The following is a 27,240-nucleotide window of genomic DNA, read 5'->3' on the forward strand; positions in this document are numbered from 1 at the left end:
AAGAAACGATTGTTTACGTCCTACGCCACCAGCCGCGTCAGTGGAGCATCTTTACAGACTCCAAGGCAGCTCTGCAAATTCTCTCAAGGAGGAGCAGGTCTTCCCCTCACCATACCGCAGCCGCCGATATCTCCTACCTTCACCACCTCGCTTGCATTGCTGGACACACTATAAAATGGCAATGGATACCTGGCCACAGTGGTATTATTGGAAACCAGAAAGCCGATGAAGCGGCCCGTATGGGCCTTAACCACCGGAAATACCACAAAAAGTACTGTACAAAAACAGACGCTTCCACCATGGCCCATCGCTTTGCAGTAAGTGAAAGAAACAGGCTATGGCGCAGCAACGAACCCAATAACGAAGTATTTTTGCACGCGATTGACGCTGAATTGACATCAAAACTTCCAAGAGAGCTCCCTCGTAGGCTGGAGACATTATATCATCGCCTATGACTGAACTCGGCCTACACCAACAGTTACATCTTTCGCCTCGGACTGACGACCAACCCGTACTGCGATAACTGTTCTTCCATAGAAACCGTCGAACATATTTTATCAGAATGTTGTGGCCTACTTGGCACCAAGATCCCGTTTTTTTTTTTAAGATATTGAACGCCTAGATCAAGGGCCGGTAACTTTGAAGACCATCTTAGGACCATGGACTTGCCCCTCGAAGCAGCGTCAGGCCCTAAAAAGTTGGTTTTCATATTTGGAGGACATTGGCCACATTTCAAAATTGTAAATTCTGTGACACAATCTAAAAAATAGTCCGCCAAGCCCGCCAAACCACGCCAGTGTTTTTTGTTTGCTATCGTTTTTTTTTTCTGCCCACCTCTCTCTAGGGCCTGTTCTCCCTACATCCCCGACCCCTAGCAGAGAAGCATGTAGGTGATCGCAAACGCCGGCAAAACTCTCTGCTTTTTCAATAAAGAGCCTTCTCTCTCGCTCGCTGAAGCACGGCTCTCCTAGACACCATACTCGGGTACGAGTTAAGAACGGCAATAGCTCATGTAGTTTGTCACTCCGCCGTAGCGACGGGCCCGGATGTCAGCGCGCGCGCGTGTGTTAAAAGGAGATTGCGCTAGGATATTGCGAGAAATGAGATTGCGCTTGCGATTTTGCGGAGACTACGAGATTGAAAATATATATATATATGTGGTTGTTCCCTCTTCCCTAGGAACCGGTAAAACACCAAAATGAAATGTGCCTTCACAGGCGCATTTGAATGTTTGTTGTGCATCGATATGAACTTGCACGTCGCTATTTATATTTCGTGAGTATGGCACCGTTAGACGCATCAACGTTAGACACTGGATTGGACGCGTCAAAGCATTGCAGAAATACGACTGAAATCACATGCGCTCGCAAACCGTCCGTGCGAACGAAACCAAACGGGTTGTCAGCGAATCTTTTAGTGAACACACGGTCCGCTGCAGCGAAAGGAGCAGCGGGCCGTGTCACGAGCGCGACATCCGCGAGTCAGCGTCGATCTTAGTCCGTGGTCGTCGCCTTACAGGCTTCTCCGCAGGCTACGCTGCGCGTCCCCCGTACATGTCGGCGCTGGCATCGAGGCGCCAACTGTCAGCGTTCACTAGCGTCACGATTCACTACTTCGCTTTGCCCCTCCTAGACGGCAGCATCATCTGAGGGGAAGGTTATAAGGCGCGTTTGTCGTCTTATTACGCGTCTGCACAGAGCGCAGTCGGGAGCGCGTTTCGTACCTCCCGTTGGGGCGGAAGACGCTCGAAACCCGGCGCTGCCGCGTCATTCGAAGCTTTACTGGCGATGTCATTTCCGTGAGGGATATGACATCAGATCTTCGTGAACCCCGGCATAAAACACTTTCGTGATAAAAAGATTGCGTGACATCCTCCGCTCTTTCTCGCATAGTTTGCTTGTCGTCGATGCAGCGATTTATCAGCCGATTAAATTCGAAAAATCCGGAAAACGACTCGCGTCACGTTCAACATACTCGCAGTAACGCACCCTTTCCGCCACGCAAGGGAACAACCGGCTCGGGTAATGAGGCGCCGCGGCAACTTCGTTATCGTTCTTAAGTTTTACCTGAGTATAGCGCCAGAGTTCCGTCCAGTGTATGTTAGTATGAAACATGATAGCGACATGCGGCGGACACTCTATACCGCTGTCTACGCCAGTGTGCCGCACACGAAATTAAGAACTGAAAGAAAAAAACAGCTAAACGAGCAAAAAGCGAACATTTCTCCGAGCGGAAAACCAGAAGAAGCAACCAGCAGCTTTCAATCGAACGTTGAAGGGACCCTGCAACACTTTTTTTATTTTTTTTACATCCACGATGCTTTCAGAACGTATTCAACAAACACATCCAGTACTTAGAATGAGGTTGCCACAAAGTTTCCCAGCGAAGAAGTACGACACTGTGCCCATCAGATAACCTAGAAACATGCTCAAAAGATTTTTCTCTCTTTCTTCATCTTGGCGTTCTACGACCGCTGGAGGTGACGGAGCCGCTATTGGCCGGTTTTGCTTCAGTTGTAGCAATAAACGGCATGCGATGTCCCCTTAAAAAGAAAGCCACAAAAGCAAAGCAGAAACAAAGGCATTTCTGCTGCGACGAGCAAATCGCGCAGCGCCGCTCCGGGCTGCGGTAACTGTAGCTTTCGTAGTTCTTCCAGACGCGAAAGAAAGTGTGATAGCGTTTATGGGAAGTGTTGCACAGTCCCTTTAAAGTTTACAGAATTATTTCAACTCGAAAGAAGTGCTTTGGTGTCCTGGGAGTTTTCCGTAAACGCGTAAGCGTTTTTATGTTGACTTTACTGGGAAACCTATCCGTCCGCCTGTAATACTTAGGTGTGGCCTTTTTGCTGCATAAAAAAATAGTATTAATAAATGGGCGTACGGTCGCAATATGTTCTTTCTGTTTCTGAGAGCATTTCTTTATTGCAATGCATTAATCTGAAGCAGTGAAGCCGACCTAAAACCTAAAACCTAAAAGCTGACCTAGCATAGAAATACATGAGGTCCAAAGGAAGGGCTGAATGAAAGACGCTGGGGATTCATAAATTGATATCAGACTGTTTACGTTACCCCTAAAATGTCTTCACATCAAGGAATTTCCGTAAAACAGTAATGATGACTTTAAAGAGGCTGGGTGAACTGCGTTTCACACAGGTATAAAGGGTCTTATGCGGAGTCTTAGTTATTAATACACTAAGACTGGATACATCCATATCTGGCTTTTGGATTTCCTGTGAAAAACAGTCTTCCTAGCAATATATTTGTACAAAATAGGGAACCCAACTTTAAATTGGCTCGGTATACAGGACGAAGGCTCGTCCATATATCCGACAATCTCGACTTGGGAGTTTCTGCAAATTTTTTTAGTTCTTTTTTTTTGTTTCAGTGGGGTTATTGTTAAAAAAAATAGATATTAGGGCCAAGACAAAAGTAACCTCAGATGACTTATACATGACTATTTATGCCCAATTTGAAAATTTCTGAGGCTTGGAAACAGCGGGCGTAAACGATTCCGAACTAAGTTATGGGGTACAGAGCAAACCATTTCCATTTTTTTTCCGTGTCCCCCCCCCCCTTCCCAAAAGAAAACAATAAATTTGTGGAGAACAACACCCGCACGCGCAAAAATATGGCAGGTTTACAGCCAATTAGATATAAATGAACAGGGGAAAGCGCCCGAAATGTAAATTTCAAAAAACAAATACATTTCGGGCGCTTTACCCTGTTCAGTTACGGGGTAAAGAGCGAACCAATTTAACCCTCAGCCAGCCCACCGTTCTGAAGCGCTTATTCCCGCTTTCGATGGCGGTCTTAATATATATGACCCATAACTAACGGCCGAACCCTTCGATGTTTCGAAAGCATAGAAAGACTTTTCTAAGGGTAAAAATATGGCAGCGTATTCCATGTCTCCTCGACGGCTCCGCTATTATTGCCGCGTTGTGGAGTGATGACACTGTGTGCCGTGCTGTCGGTAGACATGACGTCATCCTTTATGACGATCGGGAAGAGGAAGCCGGGCAATCTTTCGGTTGAGTAAGAAATGCCGTAGATCGGCTTCCCCACGACGCTCCAGTACGGCAAATCAGAGCTACCAAATGCACAAATTACGCGTCTGTCGCGGCCCAGCATGTCATATTAGTAAACAATAAACTCTGCGCATGGGCAACAACGCAAGGCATCAACCTGAGGTGTTTTGCCAGGACATAATTTATTTTTTACTCCAACGGCGTGCTGTGCCCAGACGCACGCCAAATTCGTACATTTGGTCGCGCTGATTTCCCGTGCTCGTGCGTCGTATACTATAGTGAAGTCTATATGCTGCTAGTTTTTATAGTGCAGCGACGTACTGGTCCCGACAATGATGCACCTTCACGCAGGTGCTGTCATGCCCAGAAGTTCATGAACCACGGGATACCAAACTTGAGGTAATTTCAATTCATCGTTACCAGCGAGAAACGTGTGCGCGTGCATTATTGATAATTTCCTAGTTATACTAAAAAAATGAACACTCGATGCCAGGCGCATACACCGGAGAGAAACTTCCCTAAGGTGGTTTCTCCAGTGCCACATAAACTTCTGCTGAAAAGGGTGTGTACGTGCGGGCAAAATTTACCTTGAAGATCAAGGTATACGCACCACAAAAAATGTAGTTCTACGTATATTTTTAAAACATGTCTATGCTATTCTGGAAGCGTTATGGGACTTCCTGGCGGGGAAAATGTCCGTACGAATGTAGCAGGCGTTTGGGCTGTTTAATGCCGTTACTCATAAACTTAATTCCGGGACAGGTGCATTACAGAAACATGTGATAAATAGCTTGGCAATGCTTCCAACATTACAAGATTACGCAGGCGAAGCGAAATCACCAACAAAAAAAACGTAAAATTTCAGAGGTTATATAATTGAAGAGCTGCATATTATTTGATGCATGCTTACGAGCAAGCGAGAAGCTGAAAGAGCGGTGGGTTTTTTCTTTGGCTATGTTCAGAACACCGACGTAGCAGCCATATCGTGCGCAAAAAAAAAAAAAAAACGGCGTTTCACGCAGTTTGGTGGGCTGAGACGTCAAATGACGTCATTATTTAAAGATCTTACGGTAGTTGTGCCACCAGTCTGAAGTCTTTACTAAGTTTTTGATTCTAACACTCGAAGCTTAGAAATACATCAATTTAGCTTTGAGACACCGGAAAAATCTAATGGCACGTATGAACCAGTCGACAGTGACATCCACGGTTCGACAAATCGAAAATCACTAACCTGATTTCACAGTAACGTCACCTGGCAACGGTGGCACCGCCGTTCGCACTGCTTTAGCTCCCCAATGGCGGTGTTCTGGCATCGGCTTCTGATGAAACCGTAGACAGATTTCCACCTAACATGGCAGATATGTGTTTCTAGAACCTTCCAGGCATTTTATGTAACGCGCAAAACTGAATAGGCCGGCGAGTGCGCAGCTGGTGGGAAAAGAATCGGGTAGTATGTTGGCATACCTGAGCCATTCGTTTATGGATTAATACGTTCGGAGTGTGCGTACGTCATTGCATTACCATTTTGTTCCGCGCACAGGCTGTCGTCAGCTTCACCAAGTGTACCGCATATCGACAATAATATATAGCTGATGGTGTTTTTTGAAAAAGAAAAACTAACAACCACGCTTAAATGCACACAAAATTCTTCCCTTCTTAAGACAACCTTTTGTTCATTCATAATTAACTTTGCGGCTGCGCTTTTCAATACGAAGAATAGCACTCATTCTGCTCTCCTCAACGCTTGGTTCATCAAAAAGGTTGAACGACGTTCTCGACCGGGTTGGAACTTGAATTCCACTCTAAAGGATGAGTGCGCCCAGGATTACGCTCACAAGTGGTAGTTGCGGCCGTTCCGACCAGAACACACTCAACGACGAGATTATAATCCCGCTTATTGTGTTTTTGACAGAGCGTGATGTATCCGCGGTGCGGGTATGCGTTAACGTAAAGGAGAGAGAAATCATGCACCCCTCGGTTTAACGACGACGATGCTTGAACGCGAAGCTTCCTCATGATGAAGTTTTTGGCGGGCCGATCCCACACTGCAAGTATGTGCTATCCTGCAGGTGCGCACCTCTTTTCTAGAAGAACCGCAACAACACTCTTATATGCACTCCGTAGGCCTAACGACTGGCACTGGGGCCTATATCGTGAATCAGAACCTGCTGCTTGGCGTACAGGGAGTAATTTTTAGAGCGAGTGCCGCTTCAAGATGTTAAACCTTCAAATGTGACGCCAGTCCTTACGTCCTAAACCGCGAATTCCGACATTAGGCCTAACGTTCTGCGGCTAACAGCCTTACGGCATGCGACCGACTGCGCCTGCGTCGGCGGAGCTCTACGGGATTAGAGAAGCACTTCAAAAGATTCTGCGCCAGCCGCCGACATGTTGCACCGTTTTCTCTGATTCGAGGGCAGCATTTCAAAGTTTACAACGCGCTAGCTGTTTCAGCTTTCACGAACATGTCCAGCGCGACGTAAAGTATTTGCACCATCTCGCATACGTCGCTGGACATCGCGTTACCTTCCAATGGCTTCCAGGCCACAGCGGCATCATGGGAAACGAGAAAGCGGACGAGGCTGCCCGCAGGGGCCTACAAATGAGAAAAAGAAAGAAAATTTTCTTCACGAAGCATGCTGCCGCCGCAGTGACGAAGGCACTAGCTCTGTCGGAAAGGAACTGTTTATGGTCCTTGCATCAGAATCATTGCGGTTTTTTTACATTCCATAGACCCATATGTCAGAATGCGGTTGCCAGAGCGTCTACCCCGCCACTTGGAGACGTTGCTGCATAGGCTTCGCCTTCATGCAGCACTAACAAATTCCTATCTACATCGGATCGGCCAGACATCAAGCCCATATTGCGATAATTGTGGTTCACTTGAAACTGACGAACGCATATTACTTGAATGTTCTGCCTATGCCGACTCAAGGTGCCGTTTACAACATACAATTCATTGCCTCTACCCTGGATCATTGACTTTAAGATTGGTACTTGGACCATGGCCCTCTCCCTCCGCTCAGCGCAAAATCTTGTCCGCGCTATTCGAATTCCTCCAGGACATTAGTGTGTCCACGAAATTGTAGTCGTTCCTCCATCTCAAGAACCTTTGAACTCAATACATTGAAAAAGGATCATATTTCATTTTTTTCTCTACTACTACTCTCCTCTCCTTCACTACACCTACTACCTTTTCCCCTCTCCTCCATTCCCCGCAGAGTAGCATGCCGGCGAACTGATGTCGGCAAACCTCTCTGCATTTTCCTCTTTAATAAAGAGTTTCTCTCTCTCTCATTCTGATCGTGGGCTGTGGGTAACGGCTGTCGATGTTCACTTCAGAATATGACGTTAGGCCTAAATACGTCGCGCCGTCGCACGCCTCCGTCACCTCCTCCCTCTGCTGCACATCAACCTCTAGCGGAGGGGGCCGAACAGAGCTGCATCCAAGCTTCGCAGGGAAGCGTATTGATTTTTCTACACTCCATCTACGATGATCCCCCTTTTAGTGTCCTTGGACCTTTTTATGCCTAGAGGACTAACTTTAAGTGACGTGTTAGGCCCTTGGTCTAACTTTAAACGAGGATGTCGAGTGACAAAAGCTATATTGTATTTCCTGCAAAGAAGAGGACTGGTTCAGACTCTCTGAACAGGACTCTATTAATGAGCGCATTATCGTCACCATAGTCATCATCATCATCACTTCATCGATTTCGGTTTTTTTTTCATACATCTGGTGTAGCAAGCTCCCCCCCTTCACCAGGCTAACCTCGCCAGTATCATTAAAGACTATTCTCTCTCTCTCTCTCCATCGCCAGAGGAAGTTGGCTTTCCTGCAGTGCGGTTTCTCATACGAACATCATGAGTGAAAGGCTGAAAGCTTCGCTTTAAAATGAGGAGTCGAAGCCTTGTCTGCGGACACTCTATGTGTAAATATTAACACTGTTTCCTTTGTATGGCATGTTTGTGTTGGGTTGTGTTGCTGAGCACGAGGACGCGGGGTCGATTCCCGGCCGCGGCGGCCGCTTTTCTCATGGAGGTGAAAAGCAAAAATGCCCATGTGTACGAGATTTCGGCGCACGTTAAAGATCCCCAGGTGGTCAAAAGTTATCCGTAGCCCTCCACTACAGCGTGCCTCATCGCCTTCGTTGCGTCGGCGCGTTAAACCATACAATCAATCAATCAATCAATCAATCAATCAATCAATCAATCAATCAATCAATCAATCAATCAATCAATCAATCAATCAATCAATCACATTTGTGTTGGCGGATTGCTTTCCGCTTCCTCTTCCTCTTCCTCTGCCCAGTCCCTACTTCCACCGCGTGGAACTGACCTCCCCAGTGGGCTCGCTGGCTGGGAGGAGGTCTTGCTGCGGAGGCTTCGAGTTGGGGTGGAGTTATCCCCAGCAGTTACCCACGCTTGGCCTATACGATATCACGCCCCGTTCGCGGACACCTGCCCCTTCTGTGTGACTCCTGCTTCAGAAGCTGGCGTTGAACACCTGTTGTGGACTTGCTCAGGTCTTCAAAACGCCGAATGAAACACCTCCGAGGCACACGGCTCCATCCCGGCAAACCCCCAGATCTCAAGCGCTGGTAATGGGGACCCCAGCACCGGTCTCGTCCTGGATTTTTGCGTAAAACTGGTGCAAGGTTGTACCTCTATCCTGTTATGCTGTAGGGCAACCTCTCGCTATTAAAAATCACGTCTACTCCTCCAACATTCTCGGTGTCAAGTTCAAATTGGAGCCCTGGCGGGGGAAAATGCTAATCGCAGAATAAAATGCTAATATATTATCAGCAAAGCCTGTTCAAGTATTTAGATAAAACAAGCCAAAGAAAGGATTCACGTGATCTAATTTCAGCATTCACGGGTAATAAAGTCAAAAGTAAAGTCAGAGAAGTTTTCATTTGCGCTTGTGCACCTTTTATGTCCCTTCGAGTCTGAATTCTCTTCGCTCCGAACTGTTCTCGCTCAGCAACCGTGCTCACATTCGATCCGCATTTTTTTTTATTTATCTGATTGACATACATGCTCGCGCATTTTGTTGCGTTTTTTCTACTCCTACTTTGTGTTCATTGCTCTTAATTGTTTTATTTGTTTTTTTCTTTATTAACGATATATTTGTGTATAGATGGTATTTGTTGAAAAGTTTAGCGGTCAATTTCTTCGCTTGGCAACACTGGAAACGGCCAGAAATGGCCGATGCGCCACGGACATGAACAAGTCCCGCCATCCCGTGGAGCCCGACGTAACGAGTGACCGCGCACTCACACGGTTGCATGGAGAAGAAGAGGGGTGCCTGATCTAGGCGCCGTGCGCACAACGTCGCCTAGCAACAGACGCTTGGCCACAGATATGGCGGCGCACTCGCTAGGTTGCCTGCATGTATTCCACGCCATTGAATACCGGCCATAGCTGGGTCCACGTTGTGTGGCCAACTGCCGGGCATGGCCCTAGAAGCATTTTCTTGCTTGGGCTGGCCGGCACATGTAACCGATTCGTTGATGAAATAAATATTATGATTGTTATTATTGAAGCGGTGACACCTCTCACGAATTTGGGCATTTTCAGGGCAATTAAGCAACTGGTGCCGCTGCAGTGGTGAATGGTATACTTTTGTTCACGGCTATGCAACCTACCGTTGTTGGCCAGCGATCCTTTACACTTATTAAGCGGCCTCGTAAACCGTCAGAAATCAAGCAAAAGGTTTCTGCATGCTAGGAGTTTTATTGAGTTCGCATATATCGAGTCGATGTATCCGTATTCCTTAGTTGGGGTAATCCCCCTTGAATATGTGCAATAATTGGAGCGCTTATTCACTACTATTGGTGCTTCAACTGCTTTTTGTATATTGAATTCTTCTCGCTTGACTTCACTGTTACCTTTGTACATTTTTTGTGTAATTTTTATTTAAGGTATTCTTTGTATTTTCCCGCTTTCATGTTCTCCTTCTAGTTTGTTGCTTCTTTTGTTAAATGGTGTTCCTGGAAATCCTGTTATCCTCCCCCCCCCTTATGTAATGCCTCCGGGCCCTTGAGGGTATAATAAATGAAATGAAATGAAATGCCTGCACCGGGGGATCGCGCAAGGCTTTATAAAGCAGCTGTTCATATCTATAATTTATAAGCATTATTCGACGAATAATTTAGGTCAATAATGACGGCCCCCAAAGCACCAAAATCGCGCCACCCTGGGTACCTCAAGCATGCAGACGAAATTACCCCTACCCACTAAGGGGGTTTGCTAATGCTTTTATAAAACCGATTTTTTTTTTATTGCGAGAGATTGCCCTACGGCATCAGAGAAAGTTTTTAAAGGTACAAAACTGCACCCGTTTCCCGCAAGAACCTATGAGACCGGTTCTGGGCTCCCATATTAAGCTTAAGATCTGGGGGTCTCCCAAGATGGAGCCCCGTGTTTCGGAGGTGTTGCATTCGGGCGTTTCTATGATCTGTACAAGTCCACAACATGTGTTCAACGTCGCTTTCTGACGCAGGAACGATTATAACGTAAAATCTCCCATTCAGCTACCAATCGCCCTGTCACCCTCTATAGGCGACTAAATTTATTCAGTGATAACCATAGTTGACGCTCTACTCAGTGCCCCGGCACATCCTGCTGTCCGAAGTACGCCCGACCTCCCTGCGAGCTTGAGCTTGCCCGGACTCCTCTACCCCAACCGGGAGCGCCGTCAAGTTTTGGCAGGAGCTTGACGCGAGTTTTCTGATTCAGCTGCTTCGCTTACTCGCGCCACCTCGGGCATACCGCCTGAGCGCCACACCGGAAGTCTTCCGCAGGGGACGTTTCCGCTGTGCTACTTCCGATCCGCAAGTGCCCAGTACCTTGTTTCCCCATTTTACAGTTCAAGTGGAATAAAGACATGAAACAACAACCTCTTCCACATGCTGCACATCAAACTTTAGCGGAGCGGCCCAAAGGAGCTTTGGCCAAGCTTCGCAGGGGAGCGTTTATTGTTCTACACTTTACTCGCGGCCATGATAATCGTGACAGAAAATTGGCTTTCCTGCAGTGCGTTTGTGCACACAGACATCATGAGTGCGGTCCTGAAAACTTCGCTATAAAAGAACGCCCTTTTGTTTGCATGGGTGATCCTGGATATCCACAGCAGAAGCCCGGTGCGTTAAGGCCCAACCACTTGCACGCCTAAAATCGCCGTACTCGCGCAACGACGTACGACTGCGGCGACATACGCCGCTGCCTTTACGCCGACCGACGACGTCAGAGAGGGCGATTTGCTACATATCGCCGCAACGGGCGCATAAACTACAGTGAACTAGAATACTTGTAGCGTAAACCAATGCGCCACCAAGTGTGGCTAGACTACCCCGGACTCGGCGTTGTGGCGGACAGCTCAACTACATTTCAACAGAAATAAAGCAAATTCCTTGATTGCGGGGTTTAACGTGCCGACGCAACGCAGGCGATGAGGCGCGCCGTAATGGAGGGCTCCAGCATAATTTTGACCACCTGGAATCTTTTACGTGCGCAGAAATCTCGTACACACGGGCGTTTTTGCGTTTCGCCTCCATCAGAAAAGCGGCCGCCGCGGCCGGGAATCGAACCCGCGACCTGATGCTCAGCAGCACAACGCCTTAGCCACTGAGCCACCGCGGCGAGTAAACTAAAGCAAATATTGCCTATTCTAACCAAATTGCGTACATTTAATACAGAAACAACTAAAAATATTCTTGGGAGATTGAAAAACGCTAAGCTTTGATATGCCCACTTGGCCGGCACAAAACTCACCGCCGGATTTAGCGTAAACTCCCTTGCTCTCACAGTTGCTCATTGCCTCGCGTGTTTTTTCTCCTTGTCTGCTTTCCGTGTTTTACAAATTACTTCGTTTTATCACATCATTATTAATTCATCATCATCATCATCATCATCATCATCATCACCAGCCTATCTACGCCTACTGCAGGGCAATGGCCTCTCCCATTATTCTCCAATTACCTCGGTCCTGTGCCAACCGTGACCAATTTATCCCCGTAAACTTCTTGATCTCATGTGCCCATCTAACTTTCTGCCGCCCCCTGCAACGCTTGCCTTCTCTAGGGATCCACTCTGTAACCCTTAATGACCAGCGGTTATCTTGCCTTCGCATTACATGCCCTGTCCGCGTCCATTTCTTCTTCTTAATTTCTACTAATATGTCTTTAACACCAGTTTGCTCCCTGAACCACTCCGCTATCTTCTTGTCCCTTAATGTTACACCTATCATTGTCCGCTCCATTGCCCGCTGAGTCGTTCTCAATTTAAGTTGAACCCTCTTAGTGAGCCTCCAAGTTTCTGCCCCGTAGGTGAGTACCGGTAAGATGCAGCTGTCGTACGCTTTCTTCTTCAGCGACAATGGTAGTCTGCTATTCATTATCTGAGAATGTCTGCCATATGCACCCCACCCCATTCTGATCCTTCTAATTATCTCTGCCTCATGGTTGGGATCTGGGCTCACAACTTGGTCAAAGTAGATATATTCGCTTACTACTTCCACTGCCTCGCCACCTATCTCAAACCGCTGTGCTGTCCCGATGTTATTGATCATTACTTTAGTTTTCTGCATATTAATTTTCAGGCCCACGGTTCGACTCTGTTCATCCAGTGCGGAAAGCATGCTTTGCAATTCGTCCCCCGAGTTACTTAGCAAGGCAACGTCATCAGCAAATCTGAGGTTACTGAGGTATTCTCCATTAACCCTTACTCCCACCTGTTCCCAATCCAACGTTCTGAATACTTCTTGTAAGCATGCTGTGAATAACATTGGAGAGATTGTGTCTCCTTGTCTGACACCCTTCCTTATAGGTATTTTACTGCTCTCCTTATGGAGGATGATGGTAGCTGTAGACCCATTATAGATATCCTCTAGTATTCTTACATAATGCTCATCTACCCCCTGGTTCCGTAATGCCTGAATGACTGCTAGGGTTTCGACCGAGTCAAATGCTTTCTCATAATCTATGAAGGCTATATATAAGGGTTCAGTATACTCAGCGCACTTCTCTATCACCTGATTGATCGTGTGAATATGGTCCATTGTTGAATAACCTTTACGGAACCCTTCTTGTTCTTTAGGTTGACTGAAATCTAAGGTTGCAGAGATTCGGTTAGCGATTACCTTGGTAAATACCTTGTAGACGACTGACAGTAAGCTGATCGGCCTGTAATTTTTCAAGTCCTTCATGTCGCCTTTCTTATGGATTAGGATGATGTTCACGTTCTTCCCCGCTTCCGGTACCATTGCGGTCATTAGGCATTGCGTATACAGGTTTGCCAGTTTTTCAAGTACAATTTCTCCGCCATCCTTCAAGAGGTCTGCTGTTATCTGATCCTCACCAGATTAACCTATACCAAATTATTTCTTCTGCTCCATTATTTTGCCTCGCATGATTGATTGTAATAAAAACATAACTCTTCTTGTCCAATCCCCCTAAGTGGGTATGCACCATTTTTCGGGCCATCACCACCACCACCTCACGTATGCTAGTGTTTTCTGTCTCCGCAGGACGGATTCGTGTCGGCCTAAACAGCTCTGCTGTTAAAATGATAATGAAGCTTTGCTTGGCTCTACCTCAACTCCGCCGGCCGGTGTTGCGCCTCAAATTTCCGTATCTACAACAAAACTGGCTTGTCACGAACAGATTACATACTCCCCACACTACAGATGTCATCGACGATCAGTCACAACAAAACCAAACGACCGCAGCTCACCCGCAGTAAAATATTTCAGAAGTGTTTTTTCCTAACACCATAGAACAATAAAACTGTTTGCCCGTCCATCACCTCCAATATAGAATGTACAAGTGTTGGTGCGTTTGAACGTATATTGTATAATCACAGAGAGAATGAGAGAATGAGAGAGAGAGAGAGAGAGAGAGAGAGATAGAGAGAGAGAGAGGGAGGGAGGGAGGGAGGGAGGGAGGGAGGGAGGGAGGGAGGGAGGGAGGGAGGGAGGGAGGGAGGGAATAAATTTAATGGAAAACGGCGATGTTAGGAATTTTCAACGGAAACACACGAAGGACGACGGAAGAATGTTACACCACGAGCGCTCCTTTCTTCGTCCTTCGTGTGTCTGTGTTGCAAATTCTTGAGACGAACCAACAAGCCCAACACGTTCTTGGCGACGTTTGCCCAGCTATCACGCTGACTTGCTACGCGAAATGATAGAAGAAAAAAACAGGAAGAAATAATGCTAAAAATGAAGAGATGTCGTGTGATGCGCGCAAAATTCTCAGTCACAAACAAAAAGTTTTTTACAAAAACTGTGTCCAGTTCTTTGCTCCGAAGAAACCCCAAGAGAGCTTTGGTTGCACGTGGAGCCTTACAGGGACCCGAACAGCGACCCAAAACAGCCCTGAACGAAAGTCCCGAGTCAAGGGGCCTGCACAAAGATAATATACGTTTTTCCTGTGCTTGGTGTACCTTGAACACATGCGTATACCATAATGGATGTCTTCTCCTGTGTCACAGGGGGGTATAAAGATGAATATGCCTGCTGGATTTTGTAGACGTAACGTTCTGTGTAGGTCACATTCAAACGCAGTCTATACAGAATGGCTTCCTCGCCCTTGCTAAGCCCTGGTAGCATCCTTAAGGTGCCCTTGGGGTCAATCAGGTGAAGAGCTGAGTATTGCTGCCTTGCGTGAGCCCAGATAGACATGTGCGGTTTCCTTGCGCTTTATGATGCGAGTATTGCCGCTTCCGTTGTCGTTAACGGCGTCAGCAGAGCTTGAGTGCAGAGGCTGTGAGCAGGCGGCTTTGTCAGCTGCATCGTTGCTGCCAACTCCGCACTGCACAGAAAGCAAAGGGTGCACAGCGTGGAACGAACAAACGAAAGCGAGAGAGAGAGAGAGAGAGATCACTTTATTGAGCCTTAACCGGGTTCACGGGAGCGGTGTGGCCGTCGGTTTGAGGCCGGTGGCGACGTTGTCAGCGCAGGTGACCAGACGTATCTGGACCTCTGGGTCCGAGCTGCCCAGCGCTCCCTCCCACTGCTCGTCACTAACTATGGAGGGAAAGGGATCTTGAGGGCAGGCCCACAAAGAGTGGACCATTGTGGCTGGGTCCTCACAGAGTGGACAGTTTGGCGAGGGGAATTGCGAGGGGTGAATGCGATGCAGTAGTGCTCTGCAGGCCAAAGAGTTTGTCTGCAGGAGTCTCCATAAGCGCTCCTGATGGTTGGTAAGCTCAGGGTGGGCAGGAGGGTACCGACGGCGAGAGAGGCGGTAATGCGCGGTTATATCGTGGTACGTGATTAACTGATCCCTGGCTGACCTGGCACCGTGGTAGGGGACGAGGCTGGCACCGGCACGGATGGTCAATCCTCGTGCTGCATTGTGCTCTGCCTCATTGCCCCCCAAACCAGTGTGCGCCGGGGTCCAGACGATGTCTACCAGGGAGGACGGGGGATTTCGAAGGATAATTTTGGATGCCACGGACGATATCTACCCGCGGGCGAGGTTTTGGATGGCCGTTTTCGAATCGGTGATTATAATTGTAGGTGTCGGCCGGGTTGTTAGTGCGAGCGCTATTGCCGGCTCCTCTGCCGCCGCAGGGGTGCTTGTGTGTACGGTTAGAGAGTTAACAGGGGGGTCATTCGGGCTGTTAATTACGGCGAGAGCAAAGGCGCCGTGATAGTGGTATTCTGCCGCATCCACATACATAATGTCAGGTTTGGTGGGAAATTTTTTCTACCTCTGTGGTAGGTGGGGTGCATGTTCCTCGGAAGAGGGCGGACGCCGATGCAGTCTCGGATAGGCCGGGGAATAGGAATAGCCGGTTCGGAACAGACTGGGGCCCTGATATCAAGTCGGACCAGTATATGCTGTCCAGTGGACGTAGTTGAGAGGCGACGGAGCTGATTGATATGGTGTGCCTGGACCAGCTCCTGGGCAGTATTATGAACCCCGAGGCCCTCAAGTCTGGCAGTGGATGAACTCTGAGGAATTTGTAGTGCAGCTTTATATGCCTTTCTGATGAGACAATTAATTTTGGTAATTTCGGCGTTCGAAACACGAAGGTAGGGGAGAGAATATGTTATACGACTAATCATAAAGGCTTGGACAAGCCTGAAGACCATGGTGGCGTCCGGTAATTCGTCGGATGAGTCCGATTGTCTGATTAACGTGTGAGCTTAATTGCGAGATAAATTTTGTGTTGCTGCGATTACGCTGCATGATAAGACCGAGGACTTTGAGGGTGCGCACCTCTGGGATCAAATGTTCATTCAGGTAAATTTTGATGTCGGGAGAATTTTGAGAAGTTGGTTTGGCTGGTAGGAGGAGAAGCTCCGATTTTGCGGGAGAGCACTCCAGGCCCGCAGACTGTGCTTCCGCATTCACGACTCGTGCGCCTTGCTGCAATGTGTTTTCAATGAATGCGTCGCTACCCCCAGTGACCCATAACGTTATATCCTCCGCATATAGGCTAAAATGAAGTTGTGGAATCTTTTCAAGCTTTTTCGGAATGTTGAGGCGAGCCAAATTAAATAATAGAGGAGAAAGAATGGCGCCTTGTGGAGTCCCTACGGAAGAGAGAGTCAGCACTCCAGATTTAATGTCCCCTATTTGAACGAACGCTGTACGCGCCGTTAGAAACTTACGCACCGCTGCTGAGCACGAGGTCGCGGGTTCGATTCCCGGCGGCGGCGGCCGCTTTTCTGATAGAGGCGAAAAGCAAAAACGCCCGTGTGTACGAGATTTCGGCGCACGTTAAAGATCCCCAGGTGGTCAAAATTAATCCGGAGCCCTCCACTACGGCGCGCCTCATCGCCTGCGCTGCGTCGGCGCGTTAAACCCTACAATCAATCAAAACTTACGCACGTAGGCCAATGCTACTTTTTCTAGTTTCGGTTCTATTATTGCGCGCCTAGAGGCAGTGGCGCTGGGGAAACACTCCTCCCCTCATTTTTTTTTTTTTCCGCTTCTCTCCGGCGCGACTGGGGGCGCGCATGCGCGATAACGGTCACCGCAGTTGCTGCTTCCGCACGGCGAGAAGCGAGGCCGACGCGCGTCTCATGTAGTGAGCGATTTCTCGTATGTGCTCCCTCGGACATTACGGTGCTGCAAAAGGGACGCCAAGAACACCAGGATGAATCGTAACGCGAAGACTCTTCGAGTGCTGTTAGCAAAAGGTGAGAACGTCGTTCGTATGCCGTACGTGAAGCTGAGCTGGAGCTGAAGGATAGGACTTGTGTCGTGCGTGTGCTGTGCTTGAAGACAGACAACCTTGTCTGTGTTGTATTGGTCATCGGTGTTTCTCGCCGCACGTCGCGTTTGCGCACGTAACGCGAATAAAGTGTTCAAGTGATATTCGAGCTGGCGTCGTTACTGCTCAAGCGGCGTGGCTTCGTGCCGTCGGAGCGAGGCTTGCCCGTTGGAGGCAGCGGGGTCGCGGCGGCGGCAGCGGCGGTTGCCGGGTGGGAATGGGGGGGGACACGGGGAGGGGGGAAGGAATCCAACCGGCATGAGAGGGGAGAGCTTACCTCTCCCCCACGCAAGCTGCGTGCCCTCGCATTGTTGCCATGGCAAATATAACGCCTTCAAGGCCAACATGGCGGTGGCGTTGCTAGGGCAACAACAACGCGGTAATGTTTCCCCAGGCCCACCAGGGGAGAATATGCCGCACGAGTCGCAATTAGCCCGGACGCTGGGTTGAAGGCTAAGAGTCCGCCTCCTGGTTGTACACACGCTCTCCAGGGGATATTGTTTCCAAGCCACGCAAGATGGCGCTGTGGGTGACTCGATCAAATGCTTTGGTAAGATCCAGCGCAAGAATCGCAGCAGTATCAAGTCGGGTTGAAGGGTTGATTACCTCACGGGAAAGTTGCAGAAGGACATCCTGAGTAGAAAGTCCAGGGCGGAAGCCAATCATCGAGTGTGGAAGAGCGTTGGTGGGATTCAGGCGAAGCGTTAGGCGGGAGAGGATGATATGCTCCAGGACCTTACCAGCACATGAAGTTAGAGATATGGGTCGGAGATGATCTATAGTAAGGGGCTTTCCAGGTTTCGGGATAAGCGTGACCTTGACATGTTTCCATTCGGAATGAAGTGCCCCGCATTCCCAAAAATAATTGAAGTATCGCGTGAGAGCCGATATTGAGGGATCGTCCAGGTTGCGCAGCATTTTGTTGGTTACTCCGTCTGGCCCCGGTGCCGAGCGTGGGCGAATAGCCAGAAGAGCGCTGCGCACTTCCGCCTCCATGATGGCGGCATCTAGGTTATGATTAGGTGATCCATGATATGGTGGAAGTGGCTGAGAGTCTCCCGTGGGAATATATAAAGAGCAAGCTCTATTCATTAGTTCCTGATTTGTACCCGGGAATTTTAAATGCAGAGCATTTTAGTAACTCACGATGTCACCCGCGTTGGCGTCCGTAGTCCGCATCACTACGTAGTCCGCACCCTACACTATATAAAGAAATAATACCTTCCGGCGCCAGGTTTCGATCCCACGACTCTGCGGGCGGAACGCAAGGTACACGGCACTTTACCGACTGCTCCACGGAGCCGACACAGAATGGAAGGTTACGCACGCGCCTTATATCCTTGACTCATTCAACCGTCGGCCACAGGTGCGCCCTCTCCCCCGCGTCCTCCTCGCCTTCTCTCCGCTCGCAACACCCCCTCTCGCCGCGTTCGGTTCGCGTTCATGTGGTGGCGCGATTTCGGCGATATAACACTCTCTCGCGAAGGGCATTGGATTGGATTGGATTGGATTGGATTGGATTGGCTTGGCTTGGCTTGGCTTGGCTTGGATTTGGATTGGGTTGGATTAAAGTGGATTGTGTTGGATTGTGTTGCGTCATAGCCGCGCCACGTTGCGTCGTAGCCTCTCCACGTTGCGTAATAGCCGCGGCAGGGGGTTCACAGCACGTTTCACGTTTCACCATCGACTTCATCGACAATGTCTACGCTGGAAGACAACAATTACAACAACAACAACCAATACGTAATCCATAAGACTTGCAGGCACGCCCCCCGCGGAAATGCTCTGCATTTGATCGTGCCCCTCGCGAGGGGGATGTTTTTGTATGATCGCTGTGAGCCGATTACCTTGTTCTGTTTTTGTGCGAGTGGGATCCAGGAGGTATCTCAAAAGGGACCAGGTTCTCCGCATACCAAGGCTGCCTTTCATGTTATTGCAAATTTCATCCCAATGACTTTGAGCAAGTTGTACAGAATAGTTCTCTATTTCTTTGTTTAGGTGAGCCATTTTCAGTTTTAATTTTCTGTTGCGCTTATTTTTCCGCCATCTGCGCTGGATGCTTCGAAATGCGTTCTGTAAGTGTTGCAAGTGGGAATCCACCGTTTCGGATGGAGTGCCGGAGTCTACAGGAGTGCTCGTGGTTCGTGCGTCAGTAACGAGCTGCTTTACCCACCGTTCAAGGCCCGAAGGGGTGATTTCTGGAGGCTCGTGGGCTTGCCGCACCTCGCGAAATTCGTTCCAGTTTGGCAAATGTGTCTGCCGTGGACGGGGCCTCAGGGGGCCTTTTAAATTTACATCAGTTTGGAGAATAAAGTGATCGCTACCTAATGAGTCATTGGTGTTAGACCAGCATGCGCTGATGACGTTATAAGTGAAGGTTAGGTCTGGGGAGGAATCTCTCTGTACGCTGTTTCCAATTCTAGTGGGGGACATTGGATCCGATTCTGTAGTAAGCCGATGTGCTTGGATGTGATCCCAGAGGAGCCTGCCCTTGCGAGAACAGTGAGGGTATCCCCAGGTGGTGTGTGGCTCATTGAAGTCGCCAACAATAATAAGAGCATGAGGCCCTACTGTTTGCTTAGTGAGAGTAAACAAGTGGCTAAATGTGTGTCCTGTTGAACGAGGGCCGCTGTAGATGTTGAGAACATATAGGCGCTCAGCCTCCCGTTTACTTGGGTAGAGAACCACTAAATCGTGGGGAACAGAAATGCTATCAAATTGTATCCGTCCGGCAGGGATATTGCGGTGGACTAAAACAGCTGTAGCATGATTATTATTGCTCTGAAAAGCCCTGTAACCTGGGAGCTTGGCCATGATACCTACTTCTTGCAAGGCTATCACATTAGGGGGAGATTCGGCTGCCTGTATCAGGAGTTGTAAGACACGCCGTTTACGACGGAATCCCCTGCCAATCCACTGCCACACACGAGTGGACCCCATGTTGTTACTGAGAAGCGGGGTTGGGAATAGGGACAGGGATAGGGACGGAGAGGGAATTGATTTTATTGACTATGTCGCGTATGCTGGAGTGCAGTTCACAGCGCAGGGCTTCGATATTGGCGTGCAAGTTTGTTACACTGGTTTGAAGTGTCTCATGAATACTAAAGAATTCGGCTTTCTGTTCCGTTAACGCCTGCTTGCAGGAAGCCTCAACCTGTGTGATGTGATTCGTAACTGATTCTTCAAGGGAGGGAGGGACTGATTCAGGAAGAGAGTCGTCCGACACCGCCTTGCGCTTGGGAGGGGGAGGAGTGGGCAGGGCGGGGGTGTCCTGCAAGGCGGAATCACGCGCTTTCAGGGCTTGGTTCTCCTGGCGGATAGCAGTCTTTTCCTGCCTGAGGAGGGAGATTTCAGCCCGAATCGCGTTAAGCTCTCTAAATATGTCGGCGGAGGGTATTGGAGCAGGAGGGGGGGGGAGGGGGGGGAATTAGATGAGCCGTGGTCGGTAGTGACGGAGCAGCTCACCTGTGAGTCTGGAGCGGCTCGTTGTACACCGACAGGCACGTGTCCACGTTTGGGAGGAGGCATCAGTGGAAGGCCCGCGTGTGCACAAGTCGCGCGTCCTGGCAATCGATCGGATCGTCGAGTAAGTCCACCCGGAGGCACGGACGTTGACGTTTGTTGCTTCTGCTGGCCTTGCTTGTGACTCAAAAATTGTTCCGCCGAGGCGATCTGAGCATAGGTGGGAGCTTTTCGTCGCGGTTGGTATCGACGCGGGCAATCGGCGGAGCCAGTGACGTGGGGTCCTTCACAGACAATGCACTTCGGGGTGCACGGATGAGATTCGACGGGATTGGTAGCCCCACAGCGAGGACAGCGAGGGGGATCACGGACTTTGGGGCACACATCCTGTCGATGGCCGGAGGACCAGCAAATAAGGCACGCCTCTGTCTTTCGACGAAAAGGCTTGCAGCGGTACAGTGTTGAGCGGTACCGGATCCAGAAAGGGACATTGTGGCCATCGAATAATATTGGGCCATGTTGGATGAATTCAGACCCTTGGCGTCCAGGATGGGGAGGTCAGGGTTGTAATTGCATATGCTGTCGTGCACTTGTTGGGGGGTATCATCTTCGGATATATTAAATATAACTCCTGTGACCGTGTTGGCTGGAGCGGCCACGTGTGTGGAGATCTCATATTGGAGCCCTCGAAGCGAAAGGACGCAATGCTTGCGTACCTGTGGGCGCGTTCTTCAGACGGTGTGCTAACTATAACATAGTTAGCAACATACTGGGGTCGTATTTGGTCCTCTGTGTTGGGTGCAATTCCTGCCTGGGCTTGAATAGCATCAGCGAGGGTAGCTGGAGGGACAGAAGTGAGGGCCAGTCCACCACGCGGGCGCAGGACGATCTTGATATCATCAGCTGGGAGCGGCGTCGCCGGCGGTGTGCGTTGCGCTGGCCGCCTTCGCTGAGATCGCTGAGTTGAGGGGGTTGCAGTGGGGCTTACTTGTTTATCAGCGATGGCAGAGTCAGCATGTAGAGCCTGCTGACGGCGGCGAACTTCTGCCCAGCCAGGTCTTTCAAACTCCTCGGGGTCCATTTCTTCTCCTTCGACTACGTTCTCCATGAGCGAGACTTGGCCGTGGCGCGCTGCAGTTGGCGGCGAGGAGCGCACGTGCAGCAGCGGCGCCGAGGCGAGGATGCTAGGCCCGATCAGGCATAGCAGAGCCGTTGGCTTGGAGCTGAATTCAGGATGTCGTTGGCGTGCTCAAAATACACCACGTACCACAAGAATGGTGTCCAGGGGGTCCCTGTGATGTACCGAACGCCGTAGTGTACAATTCGTCGCCAAGGCAGGCGATTTGCCTGCTGGACAGGGTCAGTAGTCAGAGCCGATGTGCGGTGCGACTGCAACTCACGGCCCCCTAGCGGAATTCAATGAAAGCGAAGAACGAGTATAGGTGGGAGAAGAGTTCTCTAGATCTCGAGTGCTCGAGCGAGGTGTCCCTCAGGGCGCCGTCTTAAGCCGGATACTGTTCAACATCTTGATGGCTGACCTTCCCAGGGTGCTTCGCAAGGTTCCGTGGGTAAGAACTACCATTTATGCCGATGACGTGACGCTCTGGACGACAAAAGGTGATATCGCAACACAGCAACGAACCATCCAGCAAGGCATTGACGTCACAGTGGAATTTCTTCGAAATCGTGGTCTTGAACTTTCAGCAGAAAAAACAACTTAAATGGTATGCACACGTATGCGGAGACCCCCGGACATCCAACTCCACCTTCATGGCCGAGCTGTGCACAGAGTTTTTACAGCCCGCATTCTGGGCCTCATAGTTGACGCCAACCTACGCAACCAAAGTCAAGTTAGTGCACTAAGAGATAATTGCCTACGACTACTCGACATACTCAAACGGTGCGCAGGTTATGAGTGGGGTTGTTCTACCAAGACGCTCCTTCGCCTACACCAAGGTCTCATTCAATCTAGGATACTATACGTCCTACCGCACCTCTGCCCTACCAAGACCCAAGCTAATAAGCTCGAGCTTTTGAACAGGCGGGGCATAAAAATAGCCCTTGGCCTTCCAGCCCAGACTCCCAGCTTGCACCTCTACACGGAGGCTGGCATGAACACCCTTGCCGACCTCACCTCCGACAGGCATCTAGCACAGCAGCATCGCCTAGCTATGACACCAGGACGTTGCATCATTAAGCAACATCTCAAACTGCAACCGTCAGGACCCAGAAGGCAGTTTCCGCAAGCACCGTGGACAGAAGATGTGCCCGCATGTGCTCCAATCCCTGGACACCACACCGGCCTTCATGGCTGGAGGGCCGAACAACGAAAACTGACCCGAGCATCCTTGGCACTTAAACGGCTAGACGAGGAGTATAACACCGCTCTCAGAATTTTCACCGACGGCTCAGTTGACCCAGTCACTGGGCGTGCGGGTGCTGCCTTCGTGTGTCCAGAATGCGATGAAAAACGTAAGCTACACCTTTTCGACAACACGACACCTGAGATGGCCGAGCTGATAGCCATTCAGAAAGCTGTCCAGTGGCTAGAAACGCAAGAACGTTTCAAAGAATCGGTGATTCTTACAGACGCGATCAATGTCCTACGCCGTCTAAAACGACCAGATGAAACCTCCGAGGTCATCTTAAATATCCGGCAACGCGTCAGCACGCTGCGGACCCGCGGACGTCTTGTGACCTTTTTCTGGATACCGGCCCACGCGGGAATCTCAGGCAATGGCAAGGCTCACGCACTTGCGCAACAAGCCGCAAGGGACACATGAACTGGGAAAAGCGGCATCACCCGGGCTTACCCCGTCTCTTCTGAGCATGGACATTCTCCTGAGCTTCCTTCGGTCATAGTGCCATCACCTGCATCTCAGGATGAACAGACGGATGAGAACTGTGAAAACACAGCGGAGGAACGTTCACCTACTTCGATCTCGGAATTTTACACCCGCCGCAAGGTGTAAAGGAAGTTGCAACTACGAGCGTCTCTAGGAGTGAAGCGCCCAGTCATACCTCAGCATTGCCCCCGGAAATGGCACACGATCATTCACAGGATTAGAACTGGATCGGCAAGAACCCCACACTTTCGCGCCACAAGATTCGGCAGCCTAGATGACCCCGAGTGTTCGCGGTGCTCAGCCAACAATGAGATTGCACACATCCTGTGGGGCTGTCCTCGTTTTGCCGACTGTCGCGAACAAGCCTTCAAAACCGTAGGATTGGCAATCCCACCGAGCCTTGATGATTGGCTTTATCCAGGCAGTTCCAATCAGAGCGAAGAACGGCGCCTGCTCGTCGCTCTACGAAACTTCGTCGAGGAATCTGGTCTTCACCATTTCCTTTGATTCCACACCCAATTGGATGTACCCTTGGATGTATCCTACTTTTTCCCCAACTCCCATTACCTAATCCCTCTCCCCTAGACACCAAAATTCGCTAAAGCGTAACATGGCGTCTTTGTATCCCTTGTACATAAAATAAATGCGTGTTACCACCACCACTGTGCTAGGTCCCGGAAGCGTATTTCTAAACGCTGTGGTTCACAGCCCCTCCCCTCCTCTCCCTCCCCCCGTGACAGGAGGGATGTCAGTTCCCGCGATGCAAAGCGCTAATTAAACGGGGTCATAGGTTACGCCCCGAATTTAAATCAACCTAAAGTATACCAAATCCTCATTATTATTCAAAACAACGCGCAGAATTATACGTTGAAAACATTCTTGCGCTAAAAAACTGAAAATATCTACCCTCCCCTCTTAAAGAAAGTTTAGAGAAGCGTGAAAGCGACGATTTTTCGCGCACTGGGTAAGCGCACCTACGAAGGATCTAAATGTACACTGATAAGTGGTATATGAGATAAAAGGTGTACTAGTGCACTCTTTCTTCGTGATCGATGCGTGTATCGTCTTATCCAGAATCATTCCTTTTTCCTGATTTTCAACTGACCGTTTTAACACAATGGAAGCCCGGTTTCACGCATTCAGAGTTGTCCTAGCGGATAATTGTCGTAGTATTTATTTCGGGATACTTTCGATAACGCAACAGTTAGAGCCGTTTTCTTTACTCACACTCCCTTCGTAGATGAGCATGTTTCACTGCAGGACGGGCAATGTTGGAAAGTGAGCTTACAAAAACGAAGCTTGCACGGGTATCCTGAAAGTCTCCTTCACTTCTAAACACAATTGCATCCATGGTAAGTCATATTTCAGAAGGGCCTTCATATCAAAATATGAAGGCCCTAGGACGGTTTTTTTTTCTTTTTTTCTTGCGAGCTTCTCGGCCGAACAACCATTCTATGGGGAAATGCATAAGCGTTTTTACAGAACGCCATAAGTTCCACCAAGAAAGCTTTCGCTTTAAAAAAAAGTTACACCATCTTCCCGAGGGGAACCCTGAGGTGATGCGAAGCATCGCGGAGTTCCCTTTATTTTCACTTGCGTTGGTTACCCACACCGCGTGAACGTTGTTGGAAACTCCGCGATTATTCGCATCACCTCAGGGTTCCCCTCTGACAAACGGCTCTGTTAACTGGTTGGCTGATGCTGGCTGAACTTGTGTCAGCCAATCCGCTAGCAGGACTGTCGGTACTCATCAGACGCCGGAGCGAGACTCATCCGACGAAGCAACTGAGGCAGCAGCGCGTACACGCGGTTATATATAGCGCTGGCGTGGAGACGAGGACGGAGGGAGAGGCGCCCATGCGCGCGATATCGCGCAGCTGGCGTAGAGAGGAGGACGGAGTGAGAAGCGCGCTATCGCACAGCTGGCGTGGAGAGGAGGACGGAGGGAGTAGCGCGCTATCGCGCAGCTGGCGTGGAGAGGAGGACGGAGTGAGAAGCGCATTATCGCGCAGCTGGCGTGGAGAAGGGGATGAGGAGGAGAGGTGCGGACGCCAACGGACAACGGACATAGCCCCGAGAAAAAGATGCTTTGCATCTAAAAAATGGCGGTGGCTTAGCTCAGCTAACCGTGGATATGAAAGCAAAAGCTTAGCTTAGTCTGGTTGAGTCTTGGTTTCGCTTGCTTAACCTTTGGTTTAGCTGTATTGCCGACCACATCTCAAAGCCGTTCGGTTCCGTGCAACGCTCTCAGAGAGAGGCCGTGCGAATGCGGTGAACGCGGCGTTTATTCATGGCGAACACACCGTTCCTCTTCGCCGGGCGCGAGACGAATCATGTTGCCCGAAACGATCCAGCGCCGCACGTATGGGAGGCTGCGGGGGTGGTCGGCTGCCGGCGCAGCGGCGGCGGCGACCGCCACTCTCGTGCTGCGCAGACCGACTGAAAACGTGGCCTTGTGCGCAGCACCGACAGCGGGCCCGGCGAATCACGCGATGCGCTTCCAGGGGTGTGTGGCCGGGGGTGTGTCACCGATCAAAAGGTCACCTTGCGCATCCTCCACGAACTCGCTGGACGAAAGTAGTAAAGATGTGCTATAAAATGGTTAGTCCCTGAGGGGCTTGTTCCCAGGAAGTCAGCGCCAGTTCAAAGAACTCTACCTCGAGGCCACTCTGGCCGAAAAGCGGGGCCCTTTTACCAGTGGCTCAAGAGAATAGCGCGTGAAGTGACATCACACATGTCACGTTGGGACGATATTTAGTTTCGAGATACGTACAAGCCAGCCACTTCCGGTGCGATGCAGGATGTTAAAGGGACCGTGCAACCCTTTCTTGAACTTTTTTTGAAATCTTAAATGCTTGCAGAACGTAGTCACCCAACACACCCAGTACTTAAATTAGGCGGTCGCAAAGTACCTCAGCCAAAAATTGCTTCGCTATGCCAATGAGATAGATAACTTGTAAACTCGCTGAAAAAAATTTTTATTTTTTTCCCGGTCTTCACGTTCTTCGACGGCTCGAATTACGTCACTAAGGCCACGTAGCGGCTGTTGGCCGCTTTTCCTTTGGTTGCAGCAATGAACCCCTTCCGATAGCAACTTTAAAAAATCCACAAAAACAAAGCAGTTCTGATGCGACGAGCAAATGACGCAGTGCCGCTCCGTGCTGGCGATAACTATAGCTTTTGAAATGGTTCCAGACGCGAAGAAAATTGTGAAAGCGCTCATCGGAAGTGTTGCAGGGTCCTTTTAATGTAAGCGTGTTGATATGGGGTGGCCCGCCCCTAAAACGGCCTAAAAACACCAAACCACTCTCACTTACGAAAACAATGCGTAGAACCGAGCCGAGGTAACATTTCACTCTAAAAAAAAAGAAAAACATGGGTGCTGCAAAAATACTGCAGCGATTACAGCCTCGGCAATTCACACTAAAACCTCTGGTTGTACCCCTTATGCTACTGAGATCGCAAAGCAAAGGTGCTTTATCGGTTGCGCCAGAGAATAGAAGAAGTGTTAGAAACATACCAGTAGGCGGCTCTGGGTCCATCCGGGAAAGTAGAAAGCGGTTAAATAGATAGAAGAAAGACTAGAAGGCTAACGATGACATACGGAAAGAACACTAAAGAATCCAAAAGAGCCAAGGTAACGAAAACAGAGGCAAGGCAGATAGAAACGAATAAATG

General features: G+C 49.5%; 1 protein-coding gene across 1 annotated transcript in view; it reads right to left on the minus strand.

Annotated features, from left to right (window-relative positions):
• Positions 1-5,371, minus strand: part of LOC144153280 (uncharacterized) — a 34,470-nt gene extending 29,099 nt beyond the window's left edge. Inside the window, exon 1 of the mRNA XM_077684932.1 lies at positions 5,259-5,371. The gene's annotated coding sequence lies outside the window, so the exon portion shown is untranslated. The remainder of the gene's footprint in view (positions 1-5,258) is intronic.
• Positions 5,372-27,240: the final 21,869 nt, after the last annotated feature.

Source organism: Haemaphysalis longicornis, unplaced genomic scaffold, assembly GCF_048455015.1.
Source record: "Haemaphysalis longicornis isolate Haplotype H1 unplaced genomic scaffold, Haemaphysalis longicornis Haplotype H1 scaffold_9, whole genome shotgun sequence".
In the NCBI taxonomy this organism is placed as follows: Eukaryota; Metazoa; Arthropoda; class Arachnida; order Ixodida; family Ixodidae; genus Haemaphysalis; species Haemaphysalis longicornis.